At 35.8% G+C, this 17,968-nt stretch overlaps 1 pseudogene; it reads right to left on the bottom strand.

Moving 5' to 3' along the window:
* Nucleotides 1–8,946: 8,946 nt before the first annotated feature.
* LOC112617203 lies at nucleotides 8,947–9,505 on the bottom strand (annotated as a pseudogene).
* Nucleotides 9,506–17,968: the final 8,463 nt, after the last annotated feature.

Below are 17,968 nucleotides of genomic sequence, written 5' to 3'. Positions count from 1 at the left end.
TTGCTTTTCACATTTAAGTCATGAATTCATATTAATTGATTTTATGTATGTAAAACCATCACTGTTTATTAAAGAGAACTTCATTTCCCCAGTGATGTGAAATGCCAGCTCTCTCATATGTTGTTTGGACCCATTTCTGGTCTCTTTCGTCCCATTCCATTGAGCAGTTTGGTTTTCTCTGAAATTATATCACATTGTCTTAATTCATCTAGTGATATAATAAGCTCTGCTTTTGCTATGAGGGCAAGTCTACACTCCTTTTTCTTTTATTTAATTTTACTTTAAGTTCTGGGATACATGTGCAGAATGTGCAGGTTTATTACATAGGCATACATTTGCCATGGTGGTTTGCTGCAACTATGAACCCATCATCTAGGTTTTAAGCCTCACATGCATTAAGTATGTGTCCTAATACTCTCCCTCCCCTTGCCTCCTAACCCCTGGCAGGCCCTGGTGTGTGATGTTCCCCTCCCTGTGTCCATGTGTTCCCATCGTTCAACTCCCACTTATAAGCGAGAACATGCAGTGTTTGGTTTTCTGTTCATGTATTAGTTTGCTGAGAATGATGGCTTCCAGCTTCATCAATGTCCCTGCAAAGGACATGAACTCTTTCTGTTTTATAGCTGCATCATATTCCATGGTGTATATGTGCCACATTTTATTTATCCAGTCTATCATTGATGGGGATTTGGGTTGGTTCCAAGTCTTTGCTATTGTAAATAGTGCTGCAATAAACATATATGTGCATGTCTCTTTACAGAAGAATGATTTATAATCCTTTGGGTATATACCCAGTAATGGGATTGCTGGGTAAGATGGTATTTCTGGTTCTAGATCCTTGAGGAATTGCTTCCACAATGATTGAACTAATTTACACTCCCACCAACAGTGTAAAAACGTTTCTATTTCTCCACACTCTCTCCAGCATCTGTTGTTTCCTGTTATAATAATCACCATTCTAAAAGGCCTGAGATGGTATCTCATTGTGGTTTTGATTTGACTTTCTCTAATGACCAGCGATGATGAGGTTTTTTTTTTTTTTCATATGTTTGTGGCTGTATACATGTCTTATTTTGAGAAGCATCTGTTCATATCCTTCACCCACTTTTTGATGGGGTTGTTTTTTTTCTTGCAAATTTAAGTTCCTTGTAGATTCTGAATATTAGACCTTTGTCAGACAGGTAGATTGCAAAAACTTTCTTCCATTCTGTAGGTTGCCTGTTCATTCTGATAATACTTACTTTTGCTGTGCAGAAGCTCTTTGATTTAATTAGATCCTGTTGGTCAATTTTGGCTTTTGTTGCAATTGCTTTTGGTGTTTTAGTCATGAAGTCTTTACCCATGCCTATGTCCTAAATGGTAGTGCCTAGGTTTTCTTCTAAGGTTTTTGTGGTTTTAGGTTTTACATTTAAGTCTTTAATCCATCTTGAGCTAATTTTTGTATAAGGTGTAAGGAAGGGATCCAGTTTCAGTTTTCCCAACACCATTTATTAAATAGGGAAACCCTTCCCCATTGCTTGTTTTTGCCAGGTTTGTCAAAGATCAGATGGCTATAGATGTGTGGTGTTATTTCTGAGGTTTCTGTTCTATTCCATTGGTCTATGTATCTGTTTTGGTACCAGTACCATGCTGTTTTGGTTACTGTAGGCTTGTAGTACAGTTTGAAGTCAGGTAGCGTGATGCCTCCAACTTTGTTGTTTTTGCTTAGGATTCTCCTGGCTATACAGGCTGTTTTATGGTTCCATGTGAAATTTAAGGTAGTTTATTTCTAATTCTGCAAAGAAAGTCAATGGTCGTTAGATGGGAATAGCATTGAATCTATAAACTACTTTGGGTAGTGTAGCCGTTTTCATGATACTGATTCTTCCTATCCATGAGCACAACATTTTTTTCCACTCATTTGTGTCCTCTCTTATTTCCTTGAGCAGTGGTTTGTAGTTCTCTGTGAAAAGGTCTTTCACGTTTCTTGTAAATTGTATTCCTAGGTGTTTTATTCTCTTTGTAGCAATTGTGAATGGGAGTTCACTCACGATTTGACTCTCTTCTTGTGTACTGTTGATTTATAGGAAAGCTTGTGATATTCGCACATTGATTTTATATTCTGAGACTTTGCTGAAGTTGATCAGCTTAAGGAGTTTTTGTGCTGAGAAGATAGGGTTTTCTAAATATACAATCCTGTCATCTGCAAACAAAGACAATTTGAATTCCTCTCTTCCTATTTGAATACACTTTATTTCTTTCTCTTGTCTGATTGCCCTGGCCAGAAATTCCAATACTATGTTGAACAGGAGTGGTGAGAGAGGGCATCCTTGTCTTGTGCCAGTTTTCAAAGGGAATGCTTCCAGCTTTTGCCCATTTAGGATGATATTGGCTATGGATTTGTCATAAATAGCTCTTATTATTTGGAGATATGTTCCATCAATACCTAGTTTATTAAGCGTTTTTAGCATGAAGGGATGCTGAATTTTATCAAAGGCCTTTTCTGCATCTATTGAGATAATCATATGGTTTTTGTCATTGGTTCTGTTTACGTGATGGATTACGTTTATTGATTTGTGTATGTTGAACCAGCCTTGCATCCCGTGGATGAAGCCAACTTGATCGTGGTGGATAAGCTTTTTGATGTGCTGCTGGATTCTGTTTACCAGTATTTTATTGAAGATTTTTGCATCAATGTTCATCAGGGATATTGGCCTGAAATTTTCTTTTTTTGTTGTGTCTCTGCCAGGTTTTAGTATCAGGATGTTGCTGGTCTCATACAATGAGTTAGGGAGGCATCCCTCTTTTTCTGTTGTTTGGAACAGTTTTAGAAGGAATGGTACCGGGTCTTCTTTGTAACGCTGGTAGAATTTGGCTGTGAATCTGTCTGGTCCTGGGTGCTTTTTGGTTGGTAGGCTATTAATTACTGCCTCAATTTCAGAACTTGTTATTGGTCTATTCAGGGATTCGACTTCTTTCTGGTTTAGTCTTAGGAGAGTGTGTATATCTAGGAATTTATCCATTTCTTCTAGAGTCTCTAGTTTATTTGCATAGAAGTGTTTGTAGTATTCTCTGATGATAGTTTGTATTTCTATGGAATCAGTGGTGATATCCCCTGTATCATTTTTTATTGTGTGTATTTGATCCTTCTCTCTTTTCTTCTTTATTAGTCTAGCTAGTAGTCTATCTATTTTATTAATATTTTCAAAAAAACAGCTCCTAGATTCATTCATTTTTGAAGGATTTTTCGTGGCTGTATCTCCTTCAGTTCTACTTTGATCTTAGTTATTTCTTGTCTTCCTCTAGCTTTTGAATTTGTTTGCCCTTGCTTCTCTAGTTCTTTTAATTGTGATGTTAGAGTGTCAATTTGAGATCTTTCCAGATTTCTGGTGTGGGCATTTAGTGCTATAAATTTCCCTCTTAATACTGCTTTAGTTGTGTCCCAGAGATTCAGGTACGTTGTCTCTTTCTTCTCATTAGTTTCAAAGCACTTCTTTATTTCTGCCTTAATTTCGTTATTTACCCAGTAGTCATTCAGGAGCAGGTTGTTCAACTTCCATGTGGTTGTGTTGTTTTGAGTGAGTTTCTTAATTCTGAGTTGTTCTCTAGCTGCCCTGAACATTTTTTCCTTTGTTTCAACCTTGGAGAATCTGTTGATTATTTGTTTTGGGGTTGCTCTTCTTGGGGAATATCTTAGTGGCATTCTCTGTATTTCTTGAATTTGAATGTTGGCCTATCTTGCTAGGTTGGGGAAGTTCTCCTGGATAATATCCTGAAGTGTGTTTTCCAACTTGGTTCCATTCTTCCTGTCACTTTCAGCTACACCAATCAATCATAGGTTTGGTCTTTTCACATAGTCCCGTATTTCTTGGAAGCTTTGTTCCTTCATTTTCATTATTTTTTCTCTAATCTTGTCTTCACACCTTAGTTCAGTAAGTTGATCTTTAATCTCTGATATCCTTTCTTCTGCTTGATCGATTTGGCTATTGATACTTGTGTATGCTTTACAAAGTTCTCCTCCTGTGCTTTTCAGTGCCATCAGGTCATTTATGTTTCTCTCTAAACTGGTTATTCTAGTTAGCAGTTCCTGTAACCTTTTAACAAGTTTCTTAGCTTCCTTGCAATGGGTGAGAACATGCTCCTTTTGCTCAGAGGAGTCTGTTATTACTCACCTTTTGAAGCTTACTTTTGCCACTTCATCAGTCTCATTCTCTGTCCTGTTTTGTGCCCTTGCTGAAGAGGAGTTGCGATCCTTTGGAGGAGAAGAGGCATTCTGGTTTTTGAAATTTTCAGCACTTTTTTTCTGGTTTTCCCTCATCTTTATGGATTTATTTACCTTTGATCTTTGAGGCTGATGATCTTTGGATGGGATTTTTGTGTGGGGATATTTTATGCTGATGGTATTGCTTTCTCTTTGTTATTCTTCTAACAGTCAGGTCCCTTTTCTGCAGGTCTGCTGCAGTTTGCTGGAGGTCCACTCCAGATCCTTTTCACCTGGGCATCACCAGTGGAGGCTGTAGAATAGCAAAGATTTCTGCCTGCATCTTCCTCTGGAAGCTTCATCCCAGAGGGCCACCAGCCTGATTCCAGCTGGACCTCTCCTGTATGAAGCGTCTGTTGACCCCTGTTGGGAGGTCTGTCCCCATCAAGAGGCACAGGGGTCAGGGACCCACTTCAGGAGGCAGTCTGTCCCTTAGCAGAGCTGGTGCACTGTGCTGGGAGAATCCCTCTTGTCAAGATCAGCTGCTCTCTCAGAAGGTACTTTTGCAATGTGGAGCCAGGTACCGCTGAAGGTAACGTCCTACTCTCCTACAGAAAGTGTGTAATAGGGTGTCTATTTTTGCTATTTATATTTCCAAGCAACAGTATCCAGTTCCATTTCTCAGCTTCAGGTATGTCCTGGAGTCTTAGCTCTGAATTTCTAATACCAGCAGGTCACAGAGCGAAGGAGGCTGAGGCTATGGCAGAATCACCTAGACCTCCTGGAGCAGAGGACACAGGGCCGTGAAACCCTAACCCCAAGCTCCTTTTTTGTGTTTTGTTTTGTTTTTGTTTTTGTTTTTTGAGACAGAGTTTCGCTCTTGTTGCCCAGGCTGGAGTACAATGACATGATCTCTGCTCACTGCAACCTCCATCTTCCGGGTTCAAGCGATTCTCCTGCCTCAGCCTCCCAGGTGGCTGGGATTACAGGTGTCCACCACCACACCTGGCAATTTTTGTATTTTTAGTAGAGACAGGGTTCCACCATGTTGGCCAGGCTGATCTCGAAATCCTGACCTCAGGTGATCCACCCACCTCGGCCTCCTAAATTGATGGGATTACAGGTGTGAGCCACTGTGCCCGGCTGCTCCTTTTTCTTTATGAGTGTCTTGAATGTACTTGACACTGTTCTTCTACAAACATTTTAGAATCAGCTTATCAAATATTACAGCAAATCCTATGGTGATTTTGCTTGGGAATGCACTGACTCTTCACATCAATTAGGAAAGAGCTGACATTAAGAGTATCTCTTTATTCACAGATATGTAAGATTTTCATTAGTTTATCATTTGGAATATCTTTTAATGCTTGCATAATTTTCTCCATATAAGTTTTGAAATGTTTTTTAGGTATCTTCCTAGCATTCTTACAATATTTGTTGCTGTCACAAATGTCACTTATACAAGACTTTTTTCCTAATTGTTGTTTGATGAGATATAAATACACAAATAATTTTTGCATATTAATCTTATAACCAACCACCTAGCTTTACTTTAATCAATTTCTACAAATTTTAGTTAGATTATTTTGTGTTTTCTCCATTATATCATCTGTGAATAATATGTTTTGTCTCTTCCCTTCACATCCTTAGTTTCCCATTATTTTTCTAGTCTGATGCTGCTAGTTAGACATTCTAACTGAATGTTAATTTGAAACTATTGATTCTTTGCTAAATTTCTGTCTTTGAAAGTGATGCTTCCAATATTTCATCATTAATGATAACATTTGCTGTAGGCTTTTGGCAGATATCGTTTATCAGATTAAGTTCATTTCCCTTCTCATTTTGCTAAGAACTTTTCTCCCAAATCAGTGTCTGTTTTTTATCAAATTGTTTTGACAGGTTTTAAAATTTAAAGAGTTTTAATTCTGAATCAGTGTCTATTTTTTCTCAAATAAGTTTTTCTCTCAAGATGATCATATGCTTCTCCTTCCATTTTCTGTAATTTTATTTGTAAGAAATCATTTGTGAATTTCTGGCATAATGATAAATTGCTCTTAGTAGATCGTGTAGTTTATAAATTTTTAAATTTGGATTGGCAATATTTTATTTAAAACTTTTGTTTGTATATTTATGAATGAGAGAGACTGGCCTGTCATTTTCCTTTTTTTTTTTTTTTTTTTTTTTTAAACTCTTCTTATCATATCTTTGTATCAAGGTTATACTGGTCTCATTGAATGATTTGGGCAATATCCTCCCCCTCTAATTTTCCATTATCTGAAAGACTTTATATTAGATTGAAGATATAATATCATCAAAAGTATATTAGAGCTTGCATGTTAAATAACTTGGGCCTGGAATTTTTCTTTATTTCAGCAATGATCAATTTTTATAATAATTTGAGGGCTATTCAGACTTTCTACCTCTTGATTAAAAGTTTGTAGTTCTATTTTTTATAAATCTCTCATAATTTCCTAAGTTCATACATTTATTGGCAAGCCTCTCTTCTATTCCCTCATTTCTCTTTTTCTAGGACTCTACTCAGAGCGGTACTTTGGATTGAACATTTTCATTCAATCCTACATGTATATATCTCCATTTTCATATTTCTATTCCCCTGGCTCTCTGCTCTTGTTTTGTGGGTAATATTTCAGATATACCTTTACTGTTACCTCTTTGACTATGTTTGTTCTGCTATTTAACCTCTTTAATTAATGTTTGCTTCATTTCAGCCATTATATTTTCAATATCTAGAAGTTCCATTTGGTTGCTTTTCTAGAATTCCCTGCTTATTTATGAAAGTCTCTTGTGGCTTGGTCTATCAGAGAATTCAGTTTTTATGTTTTCTACATTGGCTATTCTACATTTTGCGTCTGACAATTTAATTATCTTAAGGTTTTTATGGGCTAAATCTTTTTTTTCTCTCTCTTTTTTCTGCTGCCTTATTCATGATATCTTGTCTCCTTATTTGCTTGATAGTATTTAGAAACTTATGATTGACTTCGGTCTGGGAATAGTGTGGCCTTACATTGGGAATGCTTTTCTTCAGCTTTTGTTTCTGTTGAGGGTCTCTGGCGTATCATAGATCTAGTTGGACCTTTTAGGGTATCCTAGCTTAAGATAGGCATTTCAGCTTCAGCTTCCTTACTTCGTTGTCGGCCAAAAGTTTAATGTATAATTGCAGTAGTATGAAGGGCACCTGCTCGTATTAAAGCCACCTGTTTGAGGAGCAATCGCATTTCTCTCACTTGCTTACCTCTCACAGCACGCACTTTCAACTACTACTCAAGTCCTTTTGAGGGAGGGACAACAGATTTCCCCTGCTTCCTGGAGCCGAGCATGCTCTGGAAAATATGTTATTCATCATTTAGTTATGTTTTTGTAAGAGACCTTCTCAGAGAATTCAGTCTCCAGCATTGCCAGATGTAGTTACTCTTGCATGATGTTTGCACTAGTGTGGAATTCCTTCAGCTATTTGAAGATGTTATAACAGTATTTTCTAGCATTTATTTATTTTTGCTAAAAAGTTTACTGCCAAGGCAATTACTATTCTTTGGTAAGTAAATGGTTTTACTTTATGGTAACTTTTCAAATTTGTATTTTATCATGTCATTTCTAAGGTGAACTTTAAAAACTCCAGTGTTGGAATTGGAGATCCTTTTGATTTTACGTCTCCTCTCTCCATTTTGAAAAAAAATAAAAATCAGTCATTATCTCTCCTGTCATTACTTCTCTTCCGGGAAAAGAAGTGGTGGAGAAAGTCCTATTCAGTCTATCTTGTAAATTTTCAACTATTTCCCGGGTCTGTAAACTGTTTTCTTTCTTCTCTTTCTTCCTTCATCCCTCTCTTTCTTCCTTCATTCCTCTCTTTCTCCCTTCCTTTCCTTCTTCTTTTTTTCTTTCTTCCTTTCCTTTTATTCTTTCTAAATATTTTAACCTCTGCCTTCTGTTTGTACTGAATACTTTTTTTTCTAAAAATATGCCACTTTTTATTGTAAACTGACAATTTATAATTGTGTAAATTTATGGGTTACAAAGTTATGTCATAATCTATGGATACAATGTCGAATAATTAACTAAATCAAGTTAGTTAACATACCCATCACTTTAAATACTTAACATTTTCATGTTAAGAACATTTGAAGTTTACTCTTATAGCAATTTTGAAATGTGTGACACTTTTTTCTTAACCATATTCACCACACTGTGCAACAGAACTCAGAAAAAAGTATAAGACATATTCTTCCTAGGATTTTGTACACTTTGATCATTATTTAATTTTTTTTTTTTTTTTTTGAGAAAGAGTTTCGCTCCTGTTGCCCAGGCTGGAGTGCAGCGTTGTGATCTTGGCTCACTGCAAACTCTGCCTCCCAGGTTCAAGTGATTCTCCTGCCTCAGCCTCCCAAGTAGCTGGGATTACAGGCACATACCACCATGCCTGGCTAATTTTTGTATTTTTAGTAGAGATGGGGTTTCATCATATTGGTCAGGCTGGTCTCGAGCTCCTGACCTCAGGTGATCCGCCTGCCTTGGCCTCCCAAAGTGCTGGGATTACAGATGTGAGCCACTGAGCCCGGCCTAAAATTTTTAAGTGAGACAAAGTATCAATTTCAAAACAGCATAAGAAAGTGAGCATATTTAACCATACTCAGCTCATAATAGAGCAAATGGGTAAATGGAAGCTACATATCACACTACGGAATGTTTAATGAACTGGAAACAACAGAAAGTTGGTCGAAGAAAGGCAGAGAAACTTTGTCTTATAAGAGTTAGAACCTAGGGGCTCCATAGTCACCTGACATCTATTCAGAATTTTATCTAGATTAGAAATGTACATGTTAGGAACTTCAGGATTCTTTTGGATTCTTTTTTAAGGTCCTTGTCAACCAAGGACACAATGTAGCACTTGTGAGTTACTCTCTGTGCTAAGTTGTCATCTGCATAGGTTTTTTTGTGTGTCCCCGGTAATCATTCAAATATTAGATCCTTAACAATCCTTAGAGCTACCTGAAACTTCTGCCCTAATTCCCCAATTTCAGCCATTACACAGTTATACAAGGGATAGACGTGTATACAGACAGTCCAACATTGACTACACTAAGTCCAGTTTGATTTTAATGGAAAAGTTGATAAAGCTGGTATCAAACAGGATGTGGTAAGGTGGACCCAGCGTGTATTGTATTGGAAAAATAACCAGGAAGGGTGTTGAGGAACTTTTCTTTTCTTTAGCATGCCGGGATACTATTTTTCTTTCTTTTTAGGTTTCAGTCTATCCTATTCTTTAAGCCTCTGATCTCTGAGACTGAGCATTCACTTCATGGTCACATACTTCCTGTTTAATTTTGCTTCTCCATGTTCATGCCACACTCTTGTGTCTCCTATTATTATCTTTAAACTGAATTATTCCTTTATTCAACAGTACTATATATGGCTTATTAAATTTTAATTTCAATGATCATATTCTTAATTTCCAAAAATGTTGATTGGTTTATTTTTATATCTACCTGTTCACATTTTGTAATATCTATTTTTGCTTTGGTTTGGTTGGCTGATTTGCCTATTTGTAATGTTAGTTATCTTCATGTATTTTGAAGTTTAATTTTGCATCCTTTTGAATGACACATTGTGGTTTTTCCTCTCTCCGTTCTTAACTTTATTGGCTAATAGTTTTGCATTATCTACTGGATCCCCTTGCATAAAGAGATCTGTTCTTCTTTGATATAATTACCTCTGGAAATATCTCATTACACATCATTTAACTTCCTTTCATAGGTTATCTAAGTGTTGCAATATGATATAGACATAACGACAATATGATTGTCAGACAGAAGTTCATTCCCATCACATTTCCAATAGCAGAGGGACTGAGAAAGCTTCTAGATTTTATTTTCTCTCTAAAAACAAAATATCACTTTAAATATGAAAGAAGAATTAGATCAACACCATACAATTCTTATTCAACCTTACTCCATACAAGAGGCATAAAATACTCGGTACACAGGTTTTCACTTATTCATCTTGTGATGATGGCAGATTTCTACTAAACTTTGTAGTATCTGAGCCAAGATACAGCTGCAGAATTTTCCACAAGGAGCTCTTACCAAGTGAGAAGGGATGATATTGCAGAAAATCTATCTGTGATTTCAGCTCTGAACTCATCACTTTCACCTTTTTCTAATATGCCAAATTTACTTATTTTATTTTTTGAGACAGAACCCAAGTGGGAGTGCACTGGCACAATCTCGGCTTACTGCAACCTCTGCCTCCCGAGCTCAAGCAATCCTCCTGCCTGAGTCTCCCATGTAACTGAGCCTATAGGATGTGCCACCATGCCTGCCTAACTTTGTATTTTTAGTAGCGATGGGGTTTCACCATGTTGGCCAGGCTTGCCTCAAACTTCTGACCTCAGGTAACCTGAACTCCTTGGCCTCCCAAACTGCTGGGGTTACAGGCGTGAGCCACTGTGCCCGGCCCATGCTGCATTTACTTATTGCTAATATGCACCAGTAAATAAATGTATCCATAGATCCAGGGAAGTGTTAATGTCTCATATGACTTAATTTTAGATGTGTCCTTTTTCTTAAACAGACTAGGATATAGAATAAGTAATTTTACAGAATAAATTATATTTGAGCGGCAATAATTATTAGCTGGGAGAAAAGGATACGGACAAGAAATGGGTTGGCAGAATAACAGTTTAGCATAAAAGCACTTGAGAGAACATTTCAAACTGTATTCTCTAGGTTGTGAATATGTGTGTAGGGAGTGGGTTTGATGAGAAAACAACTTCATGATAAAATAAAATCTAGATTTAATGAAGCTAATAATACATTTTTTTTTCTGAAAAGAATTCTGAAGGGAAGGAAATGGTAAGTGTTATTTCCCAAAGGTCATTACCCATGGAACTCTTTTCTTTCTTAGGAATTTTATTAGTTTCTCTATAGAAGTAGGACTGATAAGCCTCACTATATTGTACTAGCCAGTATCCTTTCTGACTGCAGACAATCACTTTATTAGTTTCTGCCTGTGCCATACCACTTGTTAAGTATTTTGAAAAATCACCTTGTATAGGATGAATTTTAGAAAATTCCATTTGAGAGTTGATGTCATTGATGAGTCACAGGTGAAATAGGATTGGGAATATTCATCATATTTGTTTATTTTTCTTGGTTTCAGATTATTTATTTTATGTAAAATAAATTTCAATTTGTATATTAATTACTATGTGACCAATTACTAAAGTACCAATGTAGGCATTATGATGCAAAAACACATTTATTAAAAACACAAGTAATTCATGTCTAATGGAAAAATATTGAAAAGCACTAGTAAGCAAAAATTTAAAAAAACAAAATTAAGAACTCAATTTTGGAACTTCCCCCCTATTCTTCCTGCCAAGTGCAGCTAAAACCCCTGAACATTATGTGTAAAACACAGAAGAAGGCTCTGAAAGGCAGAAAGAGGAAAATAGACCAGCTAAGAACCTTGAGACCAAGAAATGACACACTGGAGAGTTCCTTGGGTTTCCTTTTGCCTCATATATCCCAGACTTGGAGCTGAAGAAGCCAGCAACCTGAAACAGCCAGGGCAGAGATGTAACCAATGAAGATTCAAAAGGATAACTTACTCTTTTTAACTACTCAAAACACTGCAATTTCACAAATTGTTTTTGAAAAGATTCCTTCTCTTTTAAAAGTCATCAATAAATCCTCTATTGCTTAAGTCAACTCATATAGAGTATTAGGTTCCTACTACTGTTGCAAATTACCACAAAATATGTAGCCTAAAACAACACAAATATGTCTTAACATCCTGGAGGTCAGAGGTCTGAAATGAATTGACAAAACCACATTTCTTCTCTCTAGGGGAGAATCCATTTCTTGGTCTTTTCCAGCTTCTAGAAGTCATCTGAGATTTTTGGCTCATCTCTTTTTCTCTCCCAGTCTCTTTCATACACCACCCCTCTGTTTTTATTACCATATCCCTTTCTCTGACTCTAACTCTCCTGCTTCTGTCTCATAAGGATACTTGTGATGACATTGGGATTGCCCAGGTAATAATCTAGTTAAATCTCCCATTTTAGGGTCCTTCACTTAATCATCTCTGCAAAGTCCCTTTTGTCATATCATGTATCATATTCACAGTTCCTGGGGTTTAGAATGTGAATCTCATTTGAGAGCCATTACTTTACCTATCAAATATGGTATCTGCTTTCCTTGGATTCTATAATACTATATTGTTACATTTTATGTTTCTTAAATGTCTGGCTATTTCTTCTCAAATTGCCTTTCAGGTTTTACTCTCTGCTCTTTCTTTAATTATTGGGGCTTCTCAGGTTTTATTCTTAGTAACTGGGATCAATCCCAAATTAAATACTAGAAATTTCCATTGTATTTCTTATCCTGTGCAATCAAGATAATTCCCTAAGTGGGTTATAAAAATCTCTATTATATTTCTGACTCTGCTACTTAATTTTTACACAAATAATCCATAGACATCTCACATATAACATGTCTCAGACTGAAATCATGTTTGTACCTTCAAAGGTACACCGTTTTACCCATTCATTTAATGTCATTTCCATGCACCCTTTGCCAAGTCAAAGTCGTCTTTATTTCCTCCATCTCCTTCCCTTCCCCAAATCATTATGGATGTGAAAAGCACATTAAATTTAATTTCTTTATAAATCTTTCTCCATATGCACCAACACTCCTCAATCTAGGCCAGTTTTGTCTTTTCTCTATATTTTGGCAACAGACTTCTAAATGGTCTTAAATCCAGGATGACTCCCTTCAAATTCATTCTCCATATTGAAGCTGGACTAGCAGTGAAACAAGCAGCTATAGCCCTCTTTGTAAATCACAAATCTAATCATGCCACATTCCTATCTAAAATCATCCAGTGACCCTTAATTGATGTTAGGATAAAAACAAAACCATTTTTTACAACATGGTATGACAGCTCCATGTCTTATCCTGTTTTCTGCTGTTATAACAGAAGTAACACAGACTAGACAATGTATACATTTAAAAAAAGAGATTGATTTAGCTCATAGTTCTAGAAGTTGGCAAACTGAAGATTGAGGGGCTGCATCTGGTAAAGGTCTTGCTGTGTCATAACATGGTAGAAAGTATCACTTGGCAAGAAAACATACATGCGAGACAGAAAATGGGGGTCAAACTTACCCTTTTACGGGGAGACTACCCTCCAGACAATAGCATAATTCATTCATGAAGGCAGGCTCCTTATGCCTTAATCACTTCTTTTAAAATCCTACTTTTTAATACTGTCACAATGGCAATTAAATTTCTACATGAGTTTTGGAGGGGACATTCAAACCACAGTACTCTTGTGTATTGAGGTCACTGGTTTCCTCTCTAGCTTCACTACTCATTGTATTCTTTCACTTTCTTAGTTGCTCTAATCATTCGCTCATTCTCTCGTTCTCCCTTTTCTCCTCCTGACTCTCCCATACACTGTTCATGCTACTCTTTTTGTCTAGAAGCTATTTTTCTCACCTTCTCATCTGGCTAACTGCTATTCTCTTTTCAGATTTCCAACTCCTCCAGGAAGCCTTTTCTGGCTGTGAATTCAGGTCAAATGTACTTTTCTAATGGCTCCTTTAAGACTCCACTTGTCTCAAATTACCTGTTGTCCCTTTTTATGCCCATGATTAGCACTAGACTGTAAACACCATGAGAACAGGCGTAACATTTATGTAATAGGTATTCATTAATTGTTTGATGAAAGAAGAAAGAAGAAATTGTTTTATGAAATACAAATTGGATGTGAAGGATTGTGATGTTATTTTTTTTTGCAAAATAGAAATACCTTTCAGGTGAAGTAGCTCATGTTTTCTTAACAAGAGAGGAAGGGAGAAAGACAACCATGATAGTTTTTAATATCTATCAAGGATATCCTCGAATTAATACTTTAACTCTTAAAAGTAGATAAACTTTAGTTTTAATTCAAACATGTTACTGTTTTAACTATTTAATGTCTTTATCATGAACCTTTACTGTAATAAAAATAAATAAACACACAAAATCTCACACTGTTTTTAGAGTTGACAAACATCATTTTGAATTGCTGTTATTGTACCTACATGTAAACTAGAAATGAAACACTTGCTGAACTTAATCGAGTTCCATAAGATTAGGGCTATTAAAGCAAAGCCATTGACATTTTAATGACAACAATTAGAAAAAGTTTAGGCTCAGATTTTGCATCTTCATTTCAGTAGTGTCCTTCTGTAAGTCTTGAACATGTCTTAAATTGGACTTTTAAGAATTATAAGCTAAATACAAGAGTTCTACTTGTTTGAAAGTAGTTTGTATGTTAAAACTGCTAAACTCTAAACATCTATGTGCTTTGGTGCCCCCATTTTCTTTGATTTGGAGTTTAGGATGAGAGACGTTAAGCTCCAAACTCAGAATAAGAATCTATAAGAAATATGCGTCAATGCAGAAGCTGTTCAAAAATGGTAATTATTCCTGAAACTCTGTAACACACAAAAAAAAGTTTTACAGATTATTTATTCAATTGCCTTCTCTAATCAGAAAGTTTTTTATTTAATTTTCCTCTCTAACTGTTACAGAGTAAGATTTTTTCCTTGAGCCAAGAAAGAAATGTGGAAGTCTTGACAAACAAGAGAAGAGACTGCCTTAGGGAAAGGGACTACAGTAAACACTCAGAACTTCTTCCTGTGCTAAGACAATCTTTAAAAGTAAACATAAGAAGACAAAAGGTGGTGTGACTCACTGGCTTTTGACTATATAGTGGAACATTAAATCTTAAATTATTTGGTCATTTGAAAAATGCTTACATATGCTAAATGGGTAATCTTAGTAATACTACCCTGCTTTTGATAAAGATTATCCAACCTTAAAATTGTTTTAATAAGCTCACAAGCCAGAGTTGTTCAAGTTCAGGGAACTGAAGGATAAAACACAGTAATTATAAGTAAAAGTAAGAAGGAGCTATAGAGAGAAATCCAGAATACCAAGGGATCTTTAAATTGAAAGAAATAATAAAGCCCAGCTTAGTAGTATAGGAAAGGCATTCATTTTTAATCAAAATCTGTATTACCAATTTAGGAAAGTAACTTTTATTCCTAAAGAATCGGTTTATTCTTCTGTAAAAGAAGCTTCTGTCTGGGGAGTCAGCGATTATGACAATTTCCTATTTTAGTGAGTATTGTATTTTTCTGACATGTTCTGAGTAAAAATATCAAGGGGACTAAAAATATCAAGGATAAACCCCATGAGCAATGGGGTTTCTCTGTAAACATTTGCTACATTCCAGTGGTGATAATCAAAGACATCAGTTCTCACGTATTTATTTCTCATCGTTGTGAGAAAGAAATGAAATTAGTGATAGCCTGTATTAGCAAATGTGTATAATCCCAACTTTTATCGACAGCCCAACTTCAATACCTGGGTATGTGATTATTTTGCATGTAAGCAGGTGTTAGAATGGAAAAAAAAATAAGAACTACTGATGTACAGAGATAGGAAGTAGAAAAATAAATGCTTAGAGATGTCTAGATATTAAATAATTAAGTATAAAAACATCAAATCCTGTCCCATTTGATGATATTTTAGTTAAATATCAAAGTTTTTTCATAGCTTGAAATGCTCAGGTCAAATCTCTTTAAAATGCCATGGATGACAGCTTTACAAAACTGTGTGAACCCATCATCCTCATGAAATGTTAAACACTGATGGTTCTAAAGAAAGTAAATGCATGGCCGGGCGCGGTGGCTCAAGCCTGTAATCCCAGCACTTTGGGAGGCCGAGACGGGCGGATCACGAGGTCAGGAAATCGAGACCATCCTGGCTAACACGGTGAAACCCCGTCTCTACTAAAAAAAAATACAAAAAACTAGCCGGGCGAGGTGGTGGGCGCCTGTAGTCCCAGCTACTCGGGAGGCTGAGGCAGGAGAATGGCGTAAACCCGGGAGGCGGAGCTTGCAGTGAGCTGAGATCCGGCCACTATGCTCCAGCCTGGGGGACAGAGCGAGACTCTGTCTCTAAAAAAAAACCTACAAAAAAAAGAAAGTAAATGCAGATCTCTTGAATTTAATAGAAAATTTTTGTAGGTTTTTTTTTAAACTGAATATATCACCATATTGAGGCCAAATATTCTTAAAGTGAAAGGAAATGGCTATGTCAATTTATCTCTGAAAAGAAAATTATTTGGTAAATTAAGATAGATGTAAAAAATGGGTGAATAAAGAGTTAGATACTTAATTGTGATTAAAAAAAATATTGGGAAGAAGGATTGAGGATTCAAAGGAGAGCGGATAGCTGTGGATATTAACAGCTTCTCAAATTATGTAGTATTGTTGACAAAACATGAGTGATCATGCGACCACATGTTTGGTAGCCATGAAACCAATACATTTTTTAAAACTAAGAATATAAAAAAAGAAAGTTTTCATATTTTTATCATTCTAATTAAGCCACTCTAGCTCGATATATCTCTGTGATTTTCCAGTTTTCCTCTTTTTGTAATTGTGTGGAGTGCCTTTGATTTTGAACTATGAAACCCACTTGAAGATTTTAACATGCTTTTTCTCTTGTCCTTCTCTTCAAGAATAGTCTTAGAGATGTTTTCAAAACACATAAATCAAAGACCTTAGATAAATCTATCTCACACCTTCTCTTTGATCCTATTTTCTATGTCCTTGAATGCTTTTGCTCCTTTCATAAAGTGAACAGAGTTTCAATTTTGCATTGCAGATTTTCCAATCTGACTGTCAAAGATATAAAACTAATTCTTTCCATCACTGAAAGTGACATTACCCTTTTCTTTCCCTTTTTCATTATTAAACAAACATCCCTGAATCATTAAGTTTTGTTGCCTGTTAATATTAATTTGGCATATAGCCTTACTTATGAAAATGGTGAAAATTCTAAAATATTTAAGAAATAAAGAATAAAGATGCCGCCCTTGAAGGGCATTGAGGTTCTCAGCATCATAACAATTTCAAACTTCTTAATATACCGTAGTTAATTAAGGCATCAACTAGACATATCAGATTTATTGCTATTTTGGATTAAAATAAATTAAAGCAGAACAGAAAAACAACTTAATTGGCCTTAGATAAGTTGTTATATTGTTACTACAATAGTTCTCTTGGAATTTAGTAATCATAATTATGCAAATCTTAATTAGGTAATTATTGTTGTGCAGTTTTTCTTGACTTAAGGAGGAAAATCCATTGGCACAATCAACCGTATCATGCTGTGTCAGAAACTTTAAATCAGAAAATTTTTTAGAATAAGTTGTGGAGTGCTTTATTATTTACTGAGTATAATTCCCTAAGCAACTAAGGAGAAAAAGTTTGAAAATACTCCTTGATTCAATATATATTCTCTTTTGTAGCTGCCCGTATGCTGCTCTGATTTGTCAGAATAAAACTGATGGAGGGGACAAGTCATCATGCATGGGTGATTTTCCATCAAAGTAGACACTATGTAAAAGAGGCTCATGGATTCTTGGTTCCACCAAGAATAAATTTTGAACAGAGTTTGGAATACTTTTATGTTTCTTAGCCCATAAGAGATTGAGTTCAGCCATTTAATTTCTACTTTTGATTTACAACAGCCATGGAAAGAGGAGAAACTGTGTTTCTAGTGTAACACATTACATGCATTTGAGGAAATTTATATACACTACATTCTGCAAAATGAAAGAATCTTCATTTTGAGAAAAATAAATAGAGTTAAATACAATAAAAAGTTTTAACCAAAATACTAACAAAAACAATGAGAGGTATTTCAGGAG

Source organism: Theropithecus gelada, chromosome 2 (genome assembly GCF_003255815.1).
Source record: "Theropithecus gelada isolate Dixy chromosome 2, Tgel_1.0, whole genome shotgun sequence".
Classification (NCBI taxonomy): Eukaryota; Metazoa; Chordata; class Mammalia; order Primates; family Cercopithecidae; genus Theropithecus; species Theropithecus gelada.
This window is presented reverse-complemented; position numbering and strand designations above follow the sequence as displayed.